This window comes from Salvelinus fontinalis, chromosome 31 (assembly GCF_029448725.1).
Source record: "Salvelinus fontinalis isolate EN_2023a chromosome 31, ASM2944872v1, whole genome shotgun sequence".
Taxonomy (NCBI): domain Eukaryota; kingdom Metazoa; phylum Chordata; class Actinopteri; order Salmoniformes; family Salmonidae; genus Salvelinus; species Salvelinus fontinalis.
The window spans coordinates 48443719-48469035 of NC_074695.1; the positions used below are offsets into that span (position 1 = coordinate 48443719).

The 25317-nt window shown below is 41.8% G+C and overlaps 1 protein-coding gene and 1 pseudogene across 3 annotated transcripts in view; one reads left to right on the forward strand and one right to left on the reverse strand.

The window, feature by feature from the left end:
- The window catches only part of LOC129830440 (membrane-associated guanylate kinase, WW and PDZ domain-containing protein 1-like), a 230522-nt pseudogene extending 216910 nt beyond the window's left edge, over window positions 1-13612 (reverse strand).
- LOC129830441 (renin-like) overlaps window positions 1-25317 on the forward strand; it is a 125470-nt gene that overhangs the window by 74317 nt on the left and 25836 nt on the right. The gene's annotated exons all lie outside the window — the stretch shown is intronic.

Below are 25317 nucleotides of genomic sequence, written 5' to 3' on the forward strand. Positions count from 1 at the left end.
CACATACCAGGTGTTCTAAAAATAGGATACTTGCGGACCATACCGTTAACCATTTGTTTAGGCTACACCTTCTTCAGTCATGTTACCTCATTAGCTAGCTATACTTAACTACCTGGGATGAATTCAGCAGGACACCGTGTTTTGGAACGTTCAGAAAAGTGCTATGTAGAACAAACTGGCCTCTGACATGTTGAATAAGGAATAACATCTACTTTCTATCTGCAACGTTCAAAAACTTTTTGCAACTGAACGTGGCCCGGGTAACATTACCAGTAGCCTATATGCAAATGGCACAGAAAAATGGCACAGAAAAAAGGGAAAATGGATAGCAAACAATTTAAAGACTAAATCCCTCTTGCCACTATCCAATGACTGGGTAAATAACTTCCTTTTGAGTTCATGTGGACCCAGTGACTCAGACTTGAGCACATGGACCAGGACACGAGCACGGGACTTGGATTTCAGCCATAGGGACGTGTGACTAGACTTGTGACCTGGCCATTGGCGACTCAGACTTGGACTTGAGCTCATGGGTCTTGGGACTTGATTAGGATTCAAGGTTTAGTGACTCGACTAGATCACTGGGCGAAACCGTCATTAGCTCCCATTCAGTTATTAGCAACCACTTCTACTTTGGACATCAATGTGGCTGCACATGTAAAGTGTTGGTCCCATGTTTCATGAGCTGAAATAGAAGATCCACATTTTTTTTCCATATGCACAAAATTCTTATTTCTCTCAAATTTTGTGCAGGGTTCTGTTTACATCCCCGTTAGTGATTATTTCTGAAAGCTGAAAATGTAATTATCCCGCCATTATCAAGATCTTTGCTAGGAGTCAGGACCAATTGACTGTCCTTAGTAACAGGTAACATTATTACCAACAAGTTGAGTATTTCGATCCTGGTTTTGCTATGTAAAGCATTTTGTTAGGCTACTATTGTCAAGTGCTTGCTGTTAGTGAGTGAAATAGTGAGACAAGGCACAAGACAACGATGATGAAAGCCTCTCACCTGGGAGTTGACTATGACTGACAGACAGTAGATAAGAGCCATATAGGCAAGTCAAAGTCCTCATATCCACTGTTCAGTGTGAGATGACAGAACAACACAGTGAATCACTGTCATATGCCTGGGGTTGTAAACAGGAATATTGTAAAATTCCATAAACACCAGTGAGTTTCTAGTTTAAGTTATATGAAAGCATTATAACCAAAACTGTCACGTGAAATGAATGACACTGCAATAAAGGTAAAGAGTAGTGTGTCACATGGTGTTTTTCTCTAGTTTAAATTAGGTTACAGCAGGGCATTTCAATGTAAAATGCCGCATGAGCACTAACATGTGAAGTTCATAGGATCACATCAAATTTGATATAAAAATTAAAGCTAAGAGTTTTATATTTTTGAGAAATTAATAGATATACACTTCTCAAAAAAATAAAGGGAACACTTAAACAACACAATGTAACTCCAAGTCAATCACACTTCTGTGAAATCAAACTGTCCACTTAGGAAGCAACACTGATTGTCAATAAATTTCACATGCTGTTGTGCAAATGGAATAGACAAAAGGTGGAAATTATAGGCAATTAGCAAGACACGCCCAATAAAGGAGTGATTCTGCAGGTGGTGACTACAGACCACTTCTCAGTTCCTATGCTTCCTGGCTGATGTTTTGGTCACTTTGAATGCTGGCGGTGCTCTCACTCTAGTGGTAGCATGAGACGGAGTCTACAACCCACACAAGTGGCTCAGGTAGTGCAGTTCATCCAGGATGGCACATCAATGCGAGCTGTGGCAAAAAGGTTTGCTGTGTCTGTCAGCGTAGTGTCCAGAGCATGGAGGCGCTACCAGGAGACAGGCCAGTACATCAGGAGATGTGGAGGAGGCCGTAGGAGGGCAACAACCCAGCAGCAGGACCGCTACCTCCACCTTTGTGCAAGGAGGTGCACTGCCAGAGCCCTGCAAAATGACCTCCAGCAGGCCACAAATGTGCATGTGTCTGCTCAAACACTGTCAATCAGTGTTGCTTCCTAAGTGGATAGTTTGATTTCACAGAAGTGTGATTGACTTGGAGTTACATTGTGTTGTTTAAGTGTTCCCTTTATTTTTTTGAGCAGTGTATATATACATTTTTCAACAATTTTCCATTCTAAAAATGTGGAAAAAGCAAAGGCTATGATTTCTGGTCAAACAGATGGAAAAGGGGACTTAGAAAACATGCATCAGAAAAAGTATTAAAATTATATTTTCACACTATGAAGTCGTAATACCCTGAAATTGTGCGCATTATGGTAATGTAAGAGCTGTTTGAAGAAAATGCCTGGAGTTTCAGCCTGTTCAGGTGTGATTAAACTTCTGGCCCACATCATGACGTTACAATGTGATCTGACTATAATAGACCAATGACTGTTCATCTGGGTAGGAGGGTGGGCTCATCATATCAGCCAATCAGGGATGTGTATGTAAATATCTTCAAATTTGTTTCCTAAAGCCCACACGATCAGATTGAGCATTTCAAGGGCCAAAGTAGGCTCAGGGAAATACATAATAAAAAAAAAAAAATGTGGTTATTTTTATTAAATAAACACACCCAGTGATTTATTAGACATGCAGTTTTGGTTTAAAAATACAATTACAAACACTGCATGGGAGCTTAAAAAGGTATTGGGAATGCATCAAGACACAATAATGTTGAAGACCCCTGCCAACCAACTCAAATAGAGGTAGACCTACCAATTAGTTATAGTGTTTCTACTGACAACAATCTGATTTATGATTTATTATGTGATTAAAACTAGTGATGAGGATAAAAATCAATATAGTTACATTACGCAATATAATTCTTAAGCAACTTAAGCAATAATTCTTAGATTTGGCCTTGTGTTTGAGGTTATTGTCCAGATGAAAGGTGAATCCATCTCCCAGTGTCTGGCAGAAAGTAGACCAAACCAGGTTTTCCTCAAGGATTTTGCTGCTTAGCTGTGTCGAAGCACAGATATGAATAAGGGTACCAAAAAATGTCTCCAGCATTATATGTGCCCAAGAACACAGTGGCCTCCATCATTCTTAAATGGAAGAAGTTTGGAACCACCAAGACTCTTCCTAGAGCTGGCCTCCAGGCCAAACTGAACAATCGGGGGAGAAGGGCCTCAGTCAGGGAGGTGAGCAAGAACCCGACGGTCACTCTGATAGAGCTCCAGAGTTCCTCTGTGGACATGGGAGAACCTTTCAGAAGGACAAGCATCTCTGCAGCACTCCACCAATAAGGCCTTTATTGTAGTGGCCAGATGGAAGCCACTCCTCAGTAAAAGGAACATTACAGCCTACTTGGAGTTTGCCAAAAGTCACCTAAAGACTCTCAGACCATGAGAAACTAGATTCTCTGGTCTGATGAAACTCTTTGGCCTGAATGCCAAGCATCAAGTCTGGAGGAAACCTGGGACCATCCCTTTGGTGAAGAACGGTGGTGGCAGCATCATGCTGTAGGGATGTTTTTAAGTGGCAGGGACTGGGAGACTAGTCAGGATCGAGGGAAAGATGAATGGAGCAAAGTACAGAGAGATCCTTGATAAAAACCTGCTCCAGAGTGCTCAGGACCTCAGACTGAAGTTTCACCTTACAACAGGACAACAACCCTAAGCACACAGCCAAGACAACGCAGGAGTGGCTTCGGGACAAGTCTCTGAATGTCCTTGAGTGGCACAGCCAGAGCCCGGACTTCTAACATCTCTGGAGAGACCTGAAAATAGCTGTGCAGCAATGCTCCCCATCCAACCTGACAGAGCTTGAGAGGATCTGCAGAGAAGAATGGGAGAAACTCCCCAAATACAGGTGTGCCAAGCTTGTAGCGTCATACTCAAGAGGCTGTAATCGCTGCCAAAGGTGCTTCAACAAAGTGCTGAGTAAAGTGTCTGAATACTTATGGAAATGTGATATTTCATTATTAATTATTATTCTTTATTTGCTAACATTTCTAAAAAACAGATTTTTGCTTTGTCATTATGGGGTAACAGGATCCACCACAGCCACCTGTGGAGGAAGAGATTCGATCTGACCCCACTGCTTGTCACCTGGTCTGGGTGTGAGAGTACAGGACTTGCCCTTCTCCCTATGGACCTTGCCAAGCCCTGGTTCTTAATGGGAACCCAACAGGTTAAAGCACAATGGAGGTGTTATTTGTTTCCCAGGTGTAGAAACTTAATTTGCCTCCTTCTCATTAGAGTCGAGGGGAATTTGCTGACTTTTGTGTGAGGCTGCTTGCAAAGGCATGGAGAGGGCTTTGACATCTCCTTCACATTACAGCTCAGCGTTTTGTTTGAACTGTCGCTGGTCTCTGGGTTTGATGATTCCCGGCTTTGCCTTCAGAAAGTTTTCACACCCTGTAACGGCTGTTGGAAGGAGAGGACCAAGGTGCAGCGTGGTACGTGTACCATATTTCTTTAACCTGTTTGGCCTGAAGGGGCAGTATTGAGTAGCCAGATAAAATGTGCCCCTTCAGGCCTCGTACTCAATTCTTGCTCGTACAATATGCATATTATTATTACTATTGGATAGAAAACACTCTCTAGTTTCTAAAACCGTTTGAATTATATCTGTGAGTCAAACAGAACTCATTTGGCACAAACTTCCTGACCAGGAAGTGGAAAGTCTGAAATCGATGCTCTGTTCTACTTCCTGCCTATACATGGGCATGACACGTATTAGTATACGTGCACTTCATACACCTTCCCCTGGATGTAAAGAGGCGGTGAGAGAAGAAATTTTGTGTTTATCTTGGTCTGAAGTGGAATACAACCTCTTTGTATGACGTGTCCCCCATTTCCGGTTTTCTGGAGAGCGCGAGGCGGTACCTGGATTTGCCTTCTGTTTAGCTGCCGTTATAGGCGACTACTATCCACGGCTTTGATATTATTTGATACATGTGACCATATCATCGTAAAGTATGTTTTTTCAATATAGTTTAATCAGATTATTGAAATTTTTTCGGGAGTTTTGCCGTGTTCCGTTCTCTGACTTTGTTGACGATGGAGAGATCCGTGCCACTTGGCTAGTGCGCGTGCTAAATCGAGAGGGAAATTGTCCGTTCTAAATCCAAACAACGACTGTTCTGGACAAAGGACCCCTTGTCCAACATTCTGATGAAAGATCAGCAAAAGTAAGAAACATTTTATGATGCTATTTCATATATCTATCGTACATGTGAACTAGTCGTGGGCGGCCAACGTTTGGGTACTCTAGCTATACCGAAGCTGCATATCGTAATGAAGTTATTTTTAGAATTTTAACACTGCGATTTCATTAAGAACTAATGGATCTATCATTTCCTATACAACATGTATTTTTTAGTTATGTTTATGAATAGCTATTTGGTCAGAATATGTGTGTCAGAAAAAGTGTCAGGAAAAATCCGGACGTAGTGGGAAAAAGTAGCTAAGTTAGCACACGGTGTAACCATTGATTTCAGCTCTAAATATGCAAATTTTCGAACAAAACAAGTGTATGTATAACCTGATGTTATAGGACTGTCATCTGATGAAGAATATCAAGGTTAGTCAAAAATTATATATCTTTTACTGGTTTGTTACGATCGCTAACTTTTGCTACTGGGAAATTGCTTGTGTTTTTGGCTATTGTGGTGAGCTAATATAACGCTATATTGTGTTTTCGCTGTAAAACACTTGATAAATCGGAAATATTGCCTGGAATCACAAGATGCCTGTCTTTCAATTGCTGTACACTATGTATTTTTCGGAAATGTTTTATGATGAGTATTTAGATATTTGACGTTGGTGTCTGTAATTGTTCTGTCTGCTTTCGGTGCAATTTCTGATTGTAGCTGCAATGTAAACTATGATTTATACCTGAAATATGAACATTTTTCGAAAAAAACATAGATTTATTGTATAACATGTTATAAGACTGTCATCTGATGAAGTTGTTTGTTGGTTAGTTGGTTGGTTCTTGGTTAGTTAGATTGGCTTTGTGCATGCTACCTGTGCTGTGAAAAATGTCTGTCCTCTTTTGTATTTGGTGGTGAGCTAACATAAATATACGTGCTGTTTTCGCTGTAAAACATTTTAAAAATCGGACATGTTGGCTGGATTCACAAGATGTGTACCTTTCATTTGCTGTATTGGACTTGTTAATGTGTGAAAGTTAAATATTTAGAAAAAATATCTTTTGAATTTCGCGCCCTGCGCTTGAAGTGGCTGTTGTCATAAGTGTACCGGCACCGCCCTGCAGCCATAAGAAGTTAATGCATTCAATATATTATTATTATTACAGTCTTTTATAGTTCTCATTGTCGTAGTGGACACGTTGTTTGCAGAGCCCACCACCTAGACTACACCTGTGAGAAACAAGTTTTGGTTTATTTCATTCCATTTATGAGTTGTCAATTTATTCCTTGTGTTTTGTTTGGAACGCTACTGTCAATGTTGAGTAATTACACATACAAGTAGGCCTAGGCTACCTGGCCTGCCCGCAAATGTAGGCTTATAAATATGCCGATTTGGTGATCTGATAGTATTTCTGACTGTCTTATCTCACCACCACTAATGAGCTGCGTAGCTTCTCAAAGTAATTTTTTCTTCACCTCAAACAACAAGTTAACTAAGTGTATTGTTACATTGAGAATGAAAATAGTTCCTCAATGTAGCCTATTTGAAAAATCTTTCCAGCTCTCTCCCATTCCGTAATCACATGGAGTGGAAGGGAGAAAAAAATGTTATGCTCTGATGAGGTGGAAACTTCATAAAATAGTCCTACCTGATTACTTCGTATCCCTTACGCAAATACAGCTGTGTCCATGTCTGCCCGGAACTCACTTGGTCAGGAAACTCAATGTTGCAAGTTTGTTAGTGCAAGCTTTGGCCTGGACCAACAGTTGATAGTTGATATAATGTTTCAAGTTCATTGCAGACAGGCCATGCATAGCCAATGTGATTTGTTTTTATATTCATATTTTCTACCTGCAGGCTGCGATGTTTTTATTTGTTGGCTATTTTTACATAGTTGGCAATGGCAATAGAAGTCACATTTAGATTTGTATAATTTTCATTTTAATACATTTCTTATTATAAGATATGAAGACTTTATCATAAAAAACATGAAATAGTTCCGCGAAAATGTGCTTATGAAAATCCTAACTGGCATGCAGATCAGTAGAAATGGTTGAGACACTCCAAATGGAAAAGGTTTACGAACCCTGGTGTAGCCTATTACCGGTTTCGTGACGTGACTATCATTAATGCGATGACTGTTATCTTATCAAATCAATTAACTATGTTTATTATTACGTGATTAAATTAATAACGTAACAATTAACTCATTAGCAGTCTTGGGGCACCACGGGAAAGTGTGTTTCATGAGTTATCGTTTCCCGTTTTACTCAAGAATATCAGAATTTATCGTTATCGTATTAGTCATCCATTAATTATTATTACCTCATATCAGTCTCATTCTGAACGTCGTTGACTTCAAATCTGCACGAACACTAGTCTAAATGATGATTCGGCGATACACAAATTGGCTTAATTATTTAATTACTAACTAACTAAATAATCACACATAATTACATAAACACACACACAGGATAGATTATACATTGATTACTAACATATGAAAAGTCCCTAGCGGGCTAACCCGATACGACGCCTTGGTACACAATGAAAAGTGAGGGGCATGTAAGAAAGGGAGAGACAGAGAGAGTACATTTGTTGTACATACAGTTGAAGTCGGAAGTTTACATACACCTTAGACAAATACATTTAAACTCAGTTTTTCACAATTCCTGATATTTAATCCTAGTAAAAATTCCCTGTCTTAGGTCAGTTAGGATCACCACTTTATTTTAATAATGTGAAATGTCAGAATAATAGTAGAGAATTATTTCTTTCAGCTTTTATTTCTTTCATCACATTTCCAGTGGGTCAGAAGTTGACATACACTCAATTAGTATTTGGTAGCGTTGCCTTTAAATTGCTTAACTTAGGTCAAACGTTTCGGGTAACCTTCCACAAGCTTCCCACAATAAGTTGGGTGAATTTTGGCCCATTCCTCCTGTCAGAGCTGGTGTAACTGAGTCAGGTTTGTAGAATCCTTGCTCGCTCACACTTTTTCAGTTCTGCCCACACATTTTCTATAGGATTGAGGTCAGAGCCTTGTGATGGCCACTCCAATTCCTTGACTTTGTTGTCCTTAAACCATTTTGCCACAACTTTGGAAGTATGCTTGGGGTCATTGTCCATTTGCAAGACCCATTTGCAACCAAGCTTTAACTTCCTGACTGATGTCTTGAGATGTTGCTTCAATATATCCACATAATTTTCCTGCCTCATAATGCCATCTATTTTGTGAAGTTCACCTGTCCGTCCTGCAGCAAAGCACCCCCACAACATGATCAAATCAAATCAAATGTTATTTGTCACATACACATGATTAGCAGATGTTAATGCAAGGCTTTATCATTGGGTGATCAACTATGAATGCCTTGGAGATCGACTTGGTGACCACTGATTTAGACAAAACAATTATTATTTTTATTTATATTTTCACCACATAGAGAAGGTGACTATGACAACAAATTACTCCAAAGAGAAGCCATGTGGATATATAAATTAAATTCTGTATCTCCACGCCATTTCAACAAAGAATTTGATTTCACCTCCTTCCTATAGGCCAAATTTAGACTGCTATACAAGAACACTGTCCATATCAGATTTTGCTAATCGTCATGACTTGGCCACACATATTTATGAACGCCATTGCCTGATGTCCTTTGTGGTGGGCTATCTCATGAATTGATGTGATGTATTTCGGTGAGCGGACACCTGGAGCGTTTGATTTGTGCCCGCTCCCATACCCTACAATTCTGTATTGCTTTGTGACTAATTTGTATAAAGGTAGACCAGAAAAGCCACATTGCTGATTGGCAGATGAGTGGGAACCCTGATTAGAAGCACCTGCGGCTCATCTGCTGTTCTTTACAAATGCTGTTTTTAATTAAAGAAAATTGTACCTACCCACTGAAGGATGTAAAGCCGAAACGTCTGTGTACGCTATCCCTGATGCAGTAAAAACAATTAAAACATTGAATAATGAACTAAGCTTTATGTGACATATTTTTGAGTGCGAACCCATTGCACCTCTTTGTTAGTCTGATTTCGCAGGTTTTACTCAGCAGCAAAGCTTCTGTGAGAGTGCGGTGGTTCGCTTTTGATTAGGGTTAAGTTTAGGCATTATCTCCCAAATCTTAAAGTTAAGATTTGGGCTAGGCTTAAAACAAAAATCTCAAAAACAACTTTCTATCACTAGATTCAAACATGCAACCTTTGGCACCAGAGGCAGATGCTTACGTCCATCCCTGTCCACAACGCCCCAGCAAAACCACAACCAACTGGAAGGTAACAGCGTTCACTGTTGCCCCTAGTGGCCGGTTTCCACGTCATCTCAATGTCTTCCGACATGGCTGTGGGTAGTGGCAGGAAGTGACACTACACACGCCTTAGTTACGTATCACATTTAACAAACCAAACATTGAAATACCATTATAGAAGGTAGACTAAAAACCCAAACCGGTCCGTGCATCAATACCGGTATATAGTAAAATATGGTATACCGCTGGCCCTAGGCACACACAACACACACAACAACAGTGTGTGTGTCTGTGTGTAAACCAGCATGACCAAAGTGATGACAGACAGAAGGATGCTGGTAGTCTTGTGTGTGGTAAAACATACCACATACATCTCAAACATATATAAGTATACTACAGTACTTCCACTGACTGTGAATCTAGACTTTTGGCGTTGGCACCACATAGTGCTCCCCAGAGCCATGTGTGGTGCCCCCAAAACAAAAACAAAATACCCAAACACATCCTGACGTGAATGGGACTGATAACAACAACAACAGGAAGGAAAGCAGTGAAACGTCAAATGTTCAAACGCAGAACAATGCAAATCACTGTTACTATCTCTCCCTCTCTTGTGTCTTCTCTCCCGCCCTATCTTCGCTCTCTCTTTCAGACAGATGTGCAGCAAACCATGGGCAATGGATCAAACTCATCTAAGTCCCAGAGAGCTTCCAGAAATAACCCAGTCAGTCGGCCCACCTGCGAGTACTGTGTCTCCCAATGAGCCCTATCTGTCTGCATTACCCACACTTTGTTATGGGACCAGACCACAACCAAACTGCTCTCTCTTCCACTGACTAAATGAGACACAGTTAAATGGGTATGAAAATAAAAGAGCAAACTGTGAGATGTAAGATATTGTACATACATTTTGGTTAAAACCTCTAACGCCTACCAAACCCGGATCCGGGAGCCCCCCCCCCTAAACAAAAGCTGACTAGCAGAGCCTAGCCTAAAGCCACAGGGATATCATATAATAAAATGTTCATGAAATCACAAGTCCAAGACACCAAATGAAAGATACAGATCTTGTGAATAAAGCCATCATTTCTGATTTTTAAAATGTTTTACAGGGAAGACAAAATATGTAAATCTATTAGCTAACCACGTTAGCAAAAGACAACTTTTTTTTTACTCCACCATTTTCTTACTGCATCAGTAGCGATCACAAATTCGGCCAAATAAAGATATAAATAGCCCCTAACCAAGGAACAACCTCATCAGATGACAGTCTGATAACAGATTTATTGTATAGCATATGTTTTGTTAAAAAAAATTGCATATTTCAGGTATAAATCATAGTTTACCATTGCAGCCACCATCACAAATCGACTAGAATAACTACAGAGAGCAACGTGTATTACCTAATTACTCATCATAAAACATTTCTTAAAAATACACAGCGTACAGCAATTGAAAGACACAGATCTTGTCAATCCAGACAATATTTCAGATGTTCTAAGTGTTTTACAGCGAAAACACAATATAACGTTATATTAGCTTAGCACAGTAGCAAACCAAACAACAGCATTGATTCCAGCCAAACATAGCGATAACGTATTCACCACCAAAATAATAATTTTTTCACTAACCTTCTCATAATTCTTCAGATGACAGTCCTGTAACATATTACACAATGCATATAGAGTTTGTTCGAAAATGTCCATATTTAGCGGCACAAATCGTGCTTATACAATGAGAAAAGTTGCCAAGCTCCCCAGAAAATTTCGGGCGCCATCTTGGAGAGTCACCTAGTCTAATCAATAAATAATCATAAACTTGACTAAAAAATACAGGGTGACAGCAATTGAAAGACAAATTAGTTCTTAATGCAATCGCTGAATTACATTTTTAAAATTAACCTTACTGCGCAATACAGGCTGCGTTAACACAATGCTACACTGCAGGAAACGGCGTCTTATGCATTTGACATTTTTCAACAGAACAATGAATTATCAGCATAAATAGTTCTTACTTTTAGATGAACTCTCATCAGATTCTTGGGAAAGGTGTCCATTGTCAAAAATAATCGTTGATAGGTTGGAGAACGTCCTCTTCAGAGTTCCAACTAGCAGTAAACATTAGCACGAAAGAGAGAGATACCCACATTCCTACAGCGCCAAGGAAATAAATACCCGAAAATCGCAATATACTGACATAAACTGATATAATTCGGTTCAAAATAACAACATTACGATGTCCTCAACACCTATATCGGATAAAAACACAGCCGGAAATGTCTAAGATCTATAACCCATGGTTCCAAAATAACGTCCCGAGCTCCTCACTGCGCCCGAGCGAAGGTGGAAAGAATGGGCCACCTCGTTCCCAATCAATATATCAACTTTCTGAACTACGTAGAGACGCCATTTCAAGACTCCCTATTCGCTAACAACCAGGGGAAGGCGTATGCCGTGCATCTCAACCAATAGAAGACAGTCAGGGTTATCCACAGGTCTGGGGACAGCAAGCAGATTTCACCATTTTCAAATCCTCATAGGAGAATTGCTCTAAGTCGAGTTCTGTTTCACTTACAGACATAATTAAAACGGTTTTAGAAACTAGAGAGTGTTTTCTATCCAATAGTAATAATAATATGCATATTGTACGAGCAAGAATTGAATACGAGGCAGTTTAATTTGGAGACGAATTTGTGCTATGTCGAAATGGCACTCCCCTAGTGGCAAGAAGTTTTTTAAGGCAAGCTGAAACATTTTAGACTTTTTAATCTTGGAGGAGTTGGGGTAGAGCATAACTTGGAGAATATGGGGGGTGGTTGTGTGTAGTGACTGTACTACACTAGTTTATCCAGCCGGTTTGAGTGGCCTAATCTCTGACCCTAGGTGATTTTAGCTCTATTGGCCAGGCCAGCAACTGACAAACAAAAGCTGGATGACTGTCACAGCGGCTTTAAGTCAAGCAGTGATCCTGTGCTGCTGAAAACAAGATGACCAAAGTGTCACATTCCGCTGGCCTACTTTTTACATGGCTGACTATACTGTCTCGGTTGTTCCATGGTTATAACAATCACTCATGTCACTTGTCAGTAACAAAATCATTCTCCTCTGGGCTCTTTCTCTCCTTTGACTAAACTGTGTGTGTGTGTGTGTGTGTGTGTGTGTGTGTGTGTGTGTGTGTGTGTGTGTGTGTGTGTGTGTGTGTGTGTGTGTGTGTGTGTGTGTGTGTGTGTGTGTGTGTGTGTGTGTGTGTGTGTGTGTGTGTGTGTGTGTGTGTGAATATAAGAGAAAGAGAGAGAGAAGGGGGGATTGTTCAGGGCAAGGTCACCATCCCAACATTTCCCAGTCTTTCATTGAAGAATTGATCGACAAAAGTTGTGTGCACATACTTTCGAACAGATTGGAACACCTACCTTGTCGGGCAGTTTTCAACTTGAGGGGACCCTTGCAACTCTTCATTAGAGTCCAGATGTCATAGAGGGGTAATCCAGACACCGAGTGACCCTCAACTTCCAACAGTAACTCCCCCTCCGACATTTGTCCGTTTTTATGAACCAACACATCCTCTCTGACTTCCCCGATGTAGGGAAACTCTCCGTTCTCCGCACCACCGCGCAGCTCTACATTCAATTCCCCGCGAGCGTCCCGAATCATCGCGCACTCGGTCATTTTGGTGATCCAGTGGTTTTTCTTCTGGATTACTTTTGACATGATGATAAGGACCAAACCCGTTAGTACCACAGGAGGACTCAAAAAACAGATGACACATAACTCACAGTCGCTTTCGAAACCCAGAAAACTTTCGGTTGTTTGAACTTGATTTCAGATTGGATCATTTTCGCTCTTATTTTAAACCAAGCAATAATGTTCCTCTGGCGCAGCTGTCCGGTCTACACACCCTGCATTAGGATCAAATACTCAGATGTAGTTGTTGTTGGCTTCTCATATTCTTTAATAGCCTAACATGCAGCTACCTGATCCTAGGAGTCGATCTAATCCAAACTCAGATTACCTGCTTTACTTTCACTAATGTCAAGATCCCGCATTTGTTTAATCTCCTGCCGCAGTAGGCTATTTTGACCCTTAATCCCATTTATTTATTCAAGAATACCCTCTCATAAATAGTTACTTTTGCCTGTCCTGTGAGTCGAAAAAGCTGTTCACACAGCCCGCTGCGCCTTTAAGCAGGTAACATGACAGTTCATCCTATATTGTTCCTGCGATTGTGCTCTGGTGATAGCAAAGGGAATGCATGCGTTCAGCCTGTGTCCCAAGGGAGCGCACTGGATAAGGGAAATCCTCCTTACTACACCTATTAATACAGGGTCCTAATGCTCCACACTCTATTTATCCACACGCATGTCTGCCTTGTAAACAGGATTACAGCCATCCACAGTGGGTTTAAAGGACCAGTGCAGTCAAAAACGTATTTTATATATACGCTGATTATACAAAACATTAAGAACACCTCTATCCATGACATAGACTGACCCAGTGATTCCAGGTGAAAGCTATGATCCCTTATTGATGTCACTTGTTAGATCCACTTCAATCAGTGTAGATGAAAGGAGGAGACTTTGAGACAATTGAGACTTGGATGGTGTATGTGTTTCATTCAGAGGGTGAAGGGGCAAGATTTAAGTGTCTTTGAACAAGGTATGGAAGTAGGTGCCAGGTGCAGGGGTTTGTGTCAAGAACTGCAACGCTTCTGGGGTTTTCACACTCAACAGTTTCCTGTGTGTATCAAGAATGGTCCACCACCCAAAGTACATCCAGCCAACATGACACAAATGTGGGAAGCCTTGGAGTTAACATGGGAACGCTTTCGACATATTGTAGAGTCCATGCTCCGACGAATTGGATGCTGTTCTGAGGGAAACTCAATATTAGGAAGGTGATCCTAATGTTTGCTTTAATCAGTCTATATCCACATGAGGTTGGAATAGTACTTTGGAAATTATGATAATGTCCTTTTAATGTAAGAGTTTAAATTTCAGCTTGTTTTGGTGGGATAAAGTTTTGGCCTGCCTGGTGACTACACCAGGCGGTAAATTAGTTAATAGACCAATAAGGAAGAGTTTCAAACCACTGTGCCACTAACAGCTAGTTTAAGTTTTTCCCCTCCCCACTCCCATACAGTCATAGCAAAAGTCTTCCCTGAGAAATTGCTCTTTGCTAAGAATTTATTTTTGTTCATTTTTGAAAACGATCACAGTAAAGTACTTAAAGATGCACTCTCGAACATTTGTATAATTTCAGCAAGCCTAAACAGGTCCCTGTTTGTTTTTTTGTTTACAATGCCATCTATTTGTGTATTACGTTATCCATTTTGTGTGATAATGTTCATTTTAAGAATTTTGCAATTTGTATGATGTCATAGGATTATTGCAATTCGTGTCATATGTTATGAATCCAGTTTGTGCAATATGATACGAATTTATTGTGTGTAAGATCCTGGAGTGCATCTGCAATTGTTACCCAGACGCTATATGCTATTGAGAGAAAAACATATGCATTGGACCTTTAATCCCTCTAAGGACCTTTACTCTTTATTCACAAATAATGTCACGGTACTGAAGAGACACGGCCATTACTGCACAGTGCCTCTATCTATACACAAGTCTAATGCACTGTGAAACTACAATGTAGGAGTTTTTCAAATGAATGCTTGCAAGCTCATTCAATTTTAAAGCGGGCCTAGGCTACTCCTGCTGGGTCTCTTCATAAACCCTCCGGAGTTATAAACTTGTCTATTTTTACATCGGTTTGGTCCACTTTGAACTCCTCACAGGTTCAAAATAAGGATGAGGTAGAAGTTCTCTCATAGGGGACACCAGTCGTGAGAGTACGTGGTGCTGACACAGATCCTTTCCATGTCACCTGGTAGGAACAGGCTGCCAGGTAGGATGCAGTACAAGAGTGTATTTGTATTGATTTATTATGGATCCCCTGCCACGCAGCAGCTACTCTTCCTGGGGTCCAGCAAAATTACGGCAGTTTATACAATTTTAAAAACATTACAATACATTCACAGATTTCACAACACACTGTGTGCCCTCAGGCCCATACTCCACCACTACCACATATCTACAGTACTAAATCTCTCTGTGTGTGTGTGTGTGTGTGTGTGTGTGTGTGTGTGTGTGTGTGTGTGTGTGTGTGTGTGTGTGTGTGTGTGTGTGTGTGTGTGTGTGTGTGTGTGTGTGTGTGTGTGTGTGTTCATGTGTCTGTGCCAATGTGTGTGTGCCAATGTGTCTGTGCCAATGTTTGTGTTGCTTCACAGTTCCCGCTGTTCCATAAGGTGTTTTTAATCTGTTTTTTAAATCAAATTTTAAATCAATTTTTTTTGCATCAGTTACTTGATGTGGAATAGAGTTCCATGTAGTCATGGCTCTATGTAGTACTGTGCCTTCCATTGTCTGTTCTGGACTTGGGGACTGTGAAGAGACCTCTTGTGGCATGTCTTGTGGGGTATGCATGGGTGTCCGAGTTGTGTGCTAGTAGTTTAGACAGACAGCTCGGGTGCTTTAAACATGTCAATACCTCTCATAAATAAAAGTAGTGATGAAGTCGATCTCTCTTCCACTTTGAGCCAGGAGAGATTAACATGCATAGTATTAATATTAACTCTCTGTTTACATCCAAGGGCCAGCCGTGCTGCCCTGTCCTGAGCCAATTGCAATTTTCATAAGTCCTTTTTTGTGGCACCTAACCACACGACTGAACAGTAGTCAAGGTGCGACAAAACTAGGGCCTGTAGGACCTGCCTTGTTGATAGTGTTGTTAAGAAGGCAGAGCATCACTTTATTATAGACATCTTAGCTACTACTGCATCAATATGTTTTGACCATGACAGTTTACAATCTAGGGTTACTCCAAGCAGTTTAGTCATCTCAACTTGCTCAATTTCCATATTATTTACTGCAATATTTAGTTGAGGTTTAGGGTTAAGTGAGTGTTTTGTTCCAAATACAATGCTTTTAGTTTTAGAAATATTTAGGGCTAACTTATTCCTTGCCACCTACTCTGAAACTAACTGCAGCTCTTTGTTGGGTGTTGCAGTCATTTCAGTCGCTGTAGTAGCTGACGTGTATAGTGTTGAGTCATCCGCATACATAGAAACTCTGGCTTTACTCAAAGTCAGTGCCAAGTCAGTGGCATGTCGTTAGTAAAAATTGAAAAAAAAGCGAGTGGCCTAAACAGCTACCCTGGGGAATTTCTGATTCTAACTAGATTATATTTGATAGGCTTACATTAAAGAACACCCTCTGTGTTCTGTTAGACAAGTAACTCTTTATCCACATTATAGCAGGGGGTGTAAAGCCATAACATATACGTTTTTCCAGCAGCAGACTTTGATCAATAATGTCAAAAGCTGCACTGAAGACTAACAAGACAGCCCCCACAATCATTTTATCATCAATTTCTCTCAGCCAATCATCAGTCATTTGTGTAAGTGCTGTGCTTGTTGAGTGTCCTTCCCTATAAGCATGCTGAAATTCTGTTGTCAATTTGTTTACTGTAAAATAGCATTGTATCTGGTCAAACACCATTTTTTCCAGAAGTTTACTTCGGGTTGGTAACAGTCTGATTGGTCAGCTATTTGAGCCAGTAAAGGGGGCTTTACTATTCCTGGGTAGCGGAATGACTTTAGCTTCCCTCCAGGCCTGAGAGCACATCCTCTCTAGTAGGCTTAAATTGAAGATGTGGCAAATAGGAGTGGCAATATCGTCTGCTATTATTCTCAATAATTTGCCATCTAGATTGTCAGACCCCGGTGGCTTGTCATTGCTGATAGACAACAATATTTTTTTCACCTCTTCCACACCGACTTTACGGAATTCAAAAGTACAATTCTTGTCTTTCATAGTTTGGTCCGATACACTTGTTGTGTAGTGTCAGCATTTGTTGCTGGCATGTCATCCCTAAGTTTGCTTATCTTGCCAATGAAGAAGCCAATGAAAAAGTTTGCAATATCAGTGGGCTTTGTGATGAATGAGCCATCTGATTCAATGAATTTGTAATGAACATGAGGGGAGACAGAGAGCTGGTTTCAAGCGCAGGGCGCAGCAGGTGTTTATTGCAAAGGACCACAGGAGGTGGTAGGTAGCTGGGTCCAGGGGACGGCAGAAGGTCATACACAGGGGGTCCAAAATTGCAACAGTACTGGCAGGGAAAAGGCTAGTAACGCAGTTGTTAGGCGTCGTTAGTGAGGCAGGCAAGAACTATCATACACGGGAGGAATAAATCACGGGAAAACCAGAGCGCTGAAAGACGTGTGTCACAAAATAAACAATACCTCACAGTGATGGGGTGCAAAGAACGGAACTAAATAGTGGGTGATAATGACATACAGGTGTGTGAACAGGTGATTAGAATTCAGGTGATTGGGATCTGGAGAGTGAGCTGCGTTCAAGGGAGCTAGGTGTTTGAGAGTGTGATCTGGAAAGTGGGCTGGAAAGTGAGCTATGTTCAGGGGATCTATGTGTTTTAGGGTGTGAGTTGGAAGCAGATGTTACAGAAAGAAGGAGCCGAGTTAGCTTTTTTTCCCCATAATGTAATTTAAGGTGCCCCAAAGCTTTTTACTATCATTCTTTATATAATTTATCTTTTTTTCATAGCGTAGTTTATTTTTATTTAGTTTAGTCACATGATTTCTTAATTTGCAGTACGTTTGCCAATGAGTTGGGCTGCCAGACTTAATTGCCATACCTTTTGCCTCATCCCTCTCAACATTTTTCCAATTCCTCATCAATCCAAGGGGATTTAACAGTTTTTACAGTAGTTTTCTTAATGGGTGCATGCTTATTAGTAACTGGAATAAGTAGTTTCATAAATGCGCCAAGTGCAGCGTCTGGTTGCTCCTCATTACACACCACAGACCAGCAAATATTATTTACATCATCAACATATGAATCACTACAAAACTTCTTGTATGACCTCTTATACACTATATTAGGCCCAGCCTTTGGAACTTTGGTTTTCCTAGATATGGCTATTATATTGTGATCACTACATCATATGGATTTGGATACTGATTTAAAGCAAATATCTGCAGCGTTAGTAGAAATGTGATCAATACATGTTGATGATTTAATTCCTGTGCCGTTTGTAACTACCCTGGTAGGTTGACTGACAACCTGATCCAGGTTTCAGGCACTGGTTACAGTTCGAAGCTTTTTCCTGAGTGGGCAGCTTGATGATAGCCGCTCAATAATTAAATCACCCAGAAAATATACTTCACTGTTGATATCACATACATTATCAAACATTTCACACATTTTATCCAGATACTGACTGTTAGCACTTGGTGGTCTATAGCAGCTTCCCACAAGAATGGGCTTTAGGTGAGGCAGATGAACCTGTAGCCATATTACTTCAACAGTGTTTAACACTATATCGTCTCTAAGCTTTACAGGAATGTGGTTCTGAATATAGACCGCAACAACGCCTCCATTGGCATTTATGTCTGTTCGGTAGATGTTATAACCAAGTATTGCTACCACTGTATCATCAAAGATATTATCTAAGTGAGTTTCAGAGATAGTCAGAATATGAATGTCATCTGTTACAAGCAAGTTATTGACTTCATGGACCTTGTTTCTTAGGCTACATATGTTAATGCAGGCTATTTTTAGCACTTTTTTGGGTTGCTTGATTGTTTTTAATGGTTTAACTGGGAAGCTTGTCAGAGGTAGGCTTACTCATGTTATTTACATTGGAGCTGATAGTGCAGGGTGAGCTGCATGAAGTGGTCTTCCTACTATTGCACACCGCCTCAGTGCTAACAGTGTAACTCTGGTTTATAGGCTCATGATTACTGCTTACAATAGCTGTAGGATAAACAGATGTATTTGGTGCCCTTAAGGGTACAAAAATTGAATTACTTACATTGTGTTTGCCAGTGCCTCTAAGATCATGTACATTTGATGCAGCATTATGACGACTCATTGTCACAATGGTAGGGATTAACTGAGCTGGTCTTGGATCATTTACCAGTCATTGTTTCAACGCAGCCTTGAAATGTGTGAACAGACTCCAGGAGCCAAGATGATTTGGATGGACTCCGTCATTCCTGTAGGATATCTTCTGTTTCCAGAAGATGTCAAAGTTATCAATAAAAGTGACTCCAGCAGAGCTACAGTAGTCTTTTAACCAGATGTGTAATGCCAGCAGCCTGCTAAATCTTTCACACCTGCGGGCCAACGATGGTACTGGACCTGAAATTAATGGCCGTTTTTTGGAGTCTTTTAATGCTAAAATCAGTTCTTTAAAATCGATTTTCAAATGTTCCGAGCTAGCCCTCCTGATGCCATTTGTACCCACATGGACTACGACAGTGTCAGCTCCTGGCATCTGTTGTAGAGCAGTCGGAAGCAGCCTTGTTATGTCCTGTACTCGTGCTCCTGGGTAGCACAGGGTTTTTGCCATGGGGGCCGAGATGTTTCTCACCATAGAGCTGCCTATGATGACAGCTGGTGATGTTACATGGGCCGGTCTCTCAGCAAGCCTCACGGTCTGGTGAGGCAGGGAGCTCCAAGGAACCTGAGATATAAGCCACCGGAGAGGGAGACAGAGCTGAGGACGAAGACGCAGGTACCTCCGGATCCGATCTTGATTGGGAAGCCACCACGGACGAAGGCGCCGGAACCTCTGGATCCTGGGAGGCAAAGCTGTTTCTGGTCTGTGTCAGTTCTGGGCTCAACATCTCCATGGAGACCCCCATTGCCAGAGGACGCCTTCTTCGACTTACCTCCATGGCTGGTTGGTTGGTTGGGTCGAGATCAGCTCCATTCTCCAGGGAAGGGGAAGACCCCTTTGGGGATGGAACCCTGCCTACTACCGGCCAGTTGGCTGTGGAGAGCCGACACGGCGGCAAAACTTCCACCAGACCAGAGCGGCGTCTGGCTACTGGTGGAAGAAAATAAAAAGTAGGTGGGCGTAGGGTTCCCCAGTAGCTTATGTAGGTTTGCTACTTGCTTGCTAAGAGTAGCTACTTTGCTCCTGTAGTCTTCCACAAGCAAGCAGTTGCTACATTGAAAGTCAACGCGGTCCACATTGTCCCGGAACAAAGCAAAGTAAACGCAGCTCCTGCAACGTTGGAAACGTTTAACAGCGGCCTCCATTTGAGACAGCTGAGCCAGCTAGACAAGCTGGGCTTTCGTCTCTCCCCCTATACAGAATCTGGCAGGATCGCGGGACAGATAGCAGCGTTCACAGCAATTTATCCCAACAGAGCTGCAGGATTAAAAATAAAAGTATATAAAAACACTGTCAGCTTTTAAACTGAGGTCTTTAGTTCAGGTTTCAGTGTTCGACAGGTTCGAGTTTCGGCGTTCGACAGCGTTCAACAGCGTTCAACAGCGTTCAACAACAACAAACATATGTCACACTCTGATGTCACTGGGTTCACTTGGTGTGCAGAGCCTAAGATGCCCGGCCCTGAGAGGGTGGAGAGGAGGATCTGATGGCTCACTGTGCCGAAGCCAGCAGATAGATCTAAGAGGATGAGAACAGAGGATAGAGGTTTAGCTTTGGCAGTGTGGAGAGCCTCCGTGGCACAGAGAAGAGCAGTCTCGGTTGAGTGACCCGTCTGAGTGAATGAGAAGCGGATGTCGTTAGCATTCTTTCAAAGGTGGCTGACAATGATTAAGGTTGGGCAGAGAAGGTAGAAAAGTTTCCTAGGGATAGAGGCAGAAGCTTGAAATTTAGAGTGATAGAAAATGGCTTTAGCAGCGGATACAAAGGAAGAGAAGGTAGAGAGGAGGGAGTGGAAGGATTATAGGTCCTCCGGAAATTTAGTTTTTCTCGATTTTCGCTCAGCTGCCCGCAGCCCTGTTCTGTAAGCTCGCAATGAGTCACTCAGCCACAGAGCAGGAGGGGAGGGCCGAGCTGGCTGGGAGCAAAGAGGACACTGCGAGACATAGGATGCGGAAAGGGAGGAGAGTAGGGTTGAAGAGGCAGAATCAGGAGACAGGAGGGAGAAGGATTTAGCAGAAGGGAAAGATGATACACTATATATACAGAAGTATGCGGGCACCCCTTCAAATTAGTGGATTCGGCTATTTCAGCCACAACCATTGCTGACAGGTGTATAAAATCTAGCACACAGCCATGCAATACTGAAGAGCTCAGTGACTTTCAACGTGGCACCGTCATAGGATGCCACCTTTCCAACAAGTCAGTTCATCAAATTTCTGCCCTGCTAGAGCTGCCCCGGTCAACTGTAAGTGCTGTTATTGTGAAGTGGAAATGCAACAATGGCTCAGCCGCGAAATGGTAGGCGACACAAGCTCACAGAAAAAATAGTTGTCCTTGGTTGCAACACCCACTACCGAGTTCCAAACTGCCTCTGGAAGCAACATAAGGACAATAACTGTTCTTCGGGAGCTTCATGAAAAGGGTTTCCGTGGCCGAGCAGCTGCACACAAGCCTAAGATCACCATGAACAATACCAATGTAATGGTGCTCGGAACAGTGGAAATGCGTTCTCTGGAGTGATGAATCATGCTTCACCATCTGGTAGTCCGACGGGCAAATCTGGGTTTGGCGGATTCCAGAAGAATGCTACCTGCCCAAATGCATAGTGCCTGTAAAGTTAGGTGGAGGAGGAATATTGGTCTGGGGCTGTTTTTCATGGTTTGGGCTAGGCCTCTTAGTTCCAGTGAAGGGAAATCTTAACGCTACAGAATACAATTACATTCTAGATGATCCTGTGCTTCCAACTTTGTGGCAACAGTTTGGGGAAGGCCCTTTCCAGTTTCAGCATGGCAATGCCCTCGTGCACAAAGCGAGGTCCATACAGAAATGGTTTGTCGAGATCGGTGTGGAAGAACTTGACTGGCCTGCACATAGCCTTGACCTCAACCTTTGGGATGAATTGGAACCCCGACTGCGAGCCAGGCCTAATCGCCCAACGTCAGTGCCCGACCTCAGTAATGTTCTTGTGGCTGAATGGAAGCAAGACCCCGCAGCAATGTTACAACATCTAGTGGAAAGCCTTCCCAGATGAGTGGAGGCTGTTATAGCAGCAAAGGAATGAGATGTTTGATGTGGAAGTGTCCACATACTTTTAGTTATGTAGTGTAGGATAGAAGAGGAGAGAGTAGTGGGAGAGAGAGCAATGGGAGAGACAGCGCAAAGATTGGGGTTGCAAAAGGGAGACAGAAAAAGAAACAAAGTAGTGATCAGAGACCTGGATGGGGGTTATTGTGATATTACTAGGTGAACAGCCTCTAGTAAAGATGAGGTCAAGTATATTGCCTGCCTCTTAAGTGGGAGGGGACAGAGAAAGGGTGAGGTGAAAAGAGGCAAGGAGGGGAAAGAGAGAGTTGGAAAGAAATGAATCGAAGGCAGACATCGGGATGTTGAAGTCGCAAAGTACGAAGAGCGGTGAGCCATCATCAGGAAATGAGCTGATCAAGGTGATTGAGGAACTCTCTAAGGACACCTGGTGGGTGATACATGACAATAATGTTACGCTTTTTTGTTACATTTGGTATAAAGTCACAGTATGTTAGCAAGGGAAAAACAGTATCTTGGCTCAAGGCACATTACTTACTGTACTGTAGCTGGGATCAGGTGGGATGCGCACACTGCTCACCATGGGAAAATGCTCCCTCTGACCTCATGACCTAATTTCTTACTGGTTTCCAAGGGATTCCCGGAAAAAGACACCTCAACTTGTCATTTCATAACGGGTAGGTATGTTCTTTGAAGTACAGATAACAGTCACTCATTCCAAAATACCACAGGCTGTGAGAGCTGTGGCCTGGATCGTATTGCATGGAAGGCATATTTCCATTCCTTTTCACATTCTCATATCCTGTGAGCATGCATGGTGACTTAACAAACTCACCTTCGTTTTGTGTGTGATTGTTTTTGTCAAGTGGTTCCGTGTACGTGATCTGGATTGTTTATGTTTATCCTCGTAGGATTTTCGTATGATTTTTGAGTAAATATCGTGCCCTTACTCATACCTAGGTCCTGCGCCTGACTCCGCCTTATTCCATTCACCTAGAACACTGACACTCAGCTATCGTTTTAAGGGCTCTAACTTGGGTCTTGTGACCCCTTACCTTATTAGCACAGGAGAAAATGTGTTCTTTTGTTTTTAATTTTATGTGCATCCCATGTAGGGTAGGGAGTTGATGGGGGTAGTGGGTTCCATTCCGGATTCTAAGATGTTTGTACTCTGTTATGTATTAACATCTCTATGTACAGGGGACGCAGATTCCCTTTACTTCCTATGGCAGCATCCCTATCGCAGCATCCCTTCCTATGGCAGCATCCCTATCGCTCCCTTCACAAGCAGTATGGACACTGCCAGTAACATGATACGTGACATTTTGACGGGGTCAGAGTCCACTAGCTAACCACTTCACGTCACCCATTTATGGGTCAGTGACGCCCAGTGACTGCTGGTATGTGACAGCTGGTGTGTGACCTGTTTCACACACACGCTGGTCGACAATGTCTCTTCGCCTGCTATTGCAGTCTCATTGTCATAGCTAGAACTGTCTTGCCACACGACATCAATATTGAATATTGACTCAATGACATCTCAATGACATTTAGCATCCATAATTCATTGCGTTAGTGGAATTTCACTAAGTAATCTATTGTTTTATTTACTTGCAACCAGAGTAAACAACAGGGACAACTTAATGGGGGAACAAATAAATAAACACATTATTGGTTTACCCACATTCTGTTTAATAATGACAAACACATTACTTTAAAGTGAACACTAAGGCCTGAGCATAATAAAGACCCTGGTGAAATGAGCATTACAAAGTGCAAAGTATTGTGTAAGCCGGTCCTATTTAGCTTTATGACTGACAGTAATTGAGTGTCAACCCTCTGGAATGCTGTGTGTCCACCAATCAATGCATAGTGATGAAATATTAAACAGGAAGTCAAACAGCATCTATCGATCTCTGGCGCCTCGGAGTAAAGGAATGCGTGAAACCTGTCCCAGGTGACCGCAGAGACCACACAAGGTCGGATCAAGGTGTTTCATTAGATTCAATTGTCAATAAGGCCTGTATGTGTGTGACGCTATGTGTCCTTTGTCATCATTTTCAATCTATGGACACTTTGTTCTCATCTAGTGCTCTTATCAGGAGTCAAATTTATCATTGTCAGTTTGGTATGTTGGTATCCTCAGTGGTGTTTTTATTTGGTTTTACTGAACGTACGGTACTGTTGTTCTCCTATAACCATGGCAATGAAACCAAAACAACTTCACCACTTCAAAGTCTACCATTGCAGAACTATTATTGACTTCAGCACGATAGAGTCGCCGTTTATTAAAACGCTAAGTACTTTAGGATTACATTTGTCATCCCGTATTAGAGGGACATGTTATTGGTGTTGCGTGAACTAATAAGGAACGTGAGTCTTCTATACCTGAGGGAAATCAAATGGCCTTGGGGTTTAATTATCTCTTAAATAATGCACAAGGCACCCGCTGAATTTTCACAAATTAGTTAAAGGTTCTTAACCCGTTCTTAGTGAAACCTGTAAGACAGGCAGGTAGTTTCAGAATTCTGTGGTTGCATATTGGGCCCACACTCTTTTTTTTTTTAAAAGGGCTCCAAAAAGGGTTGTTTGGCTGTCCCCACAGGAGAACCCTTTTTGATTCCAGGTAGAACCTTTTTGGAACCTTTGGGGAGATTCACCTACTGCTCACCTCTTGGCCACAGTACAGTAGACTATATGATCACAGACATTGACACCTGAAACCCCACCTCTTCAAGGAATACCTAGGATAAAGCAATCCTTCTGCCCCCCCCCCCCCCCCCCCCCTCCCCCTTAAAAGATCTAGATGCACTATTGTAAAGTGGCTGTTCCACTGGATGTCATAAGGTGAATGCACCAATTTGTAAGTCGCTCTGGATAAGAGCGTCTGCTAAATGACTTAAATGTAAATGTAATTGA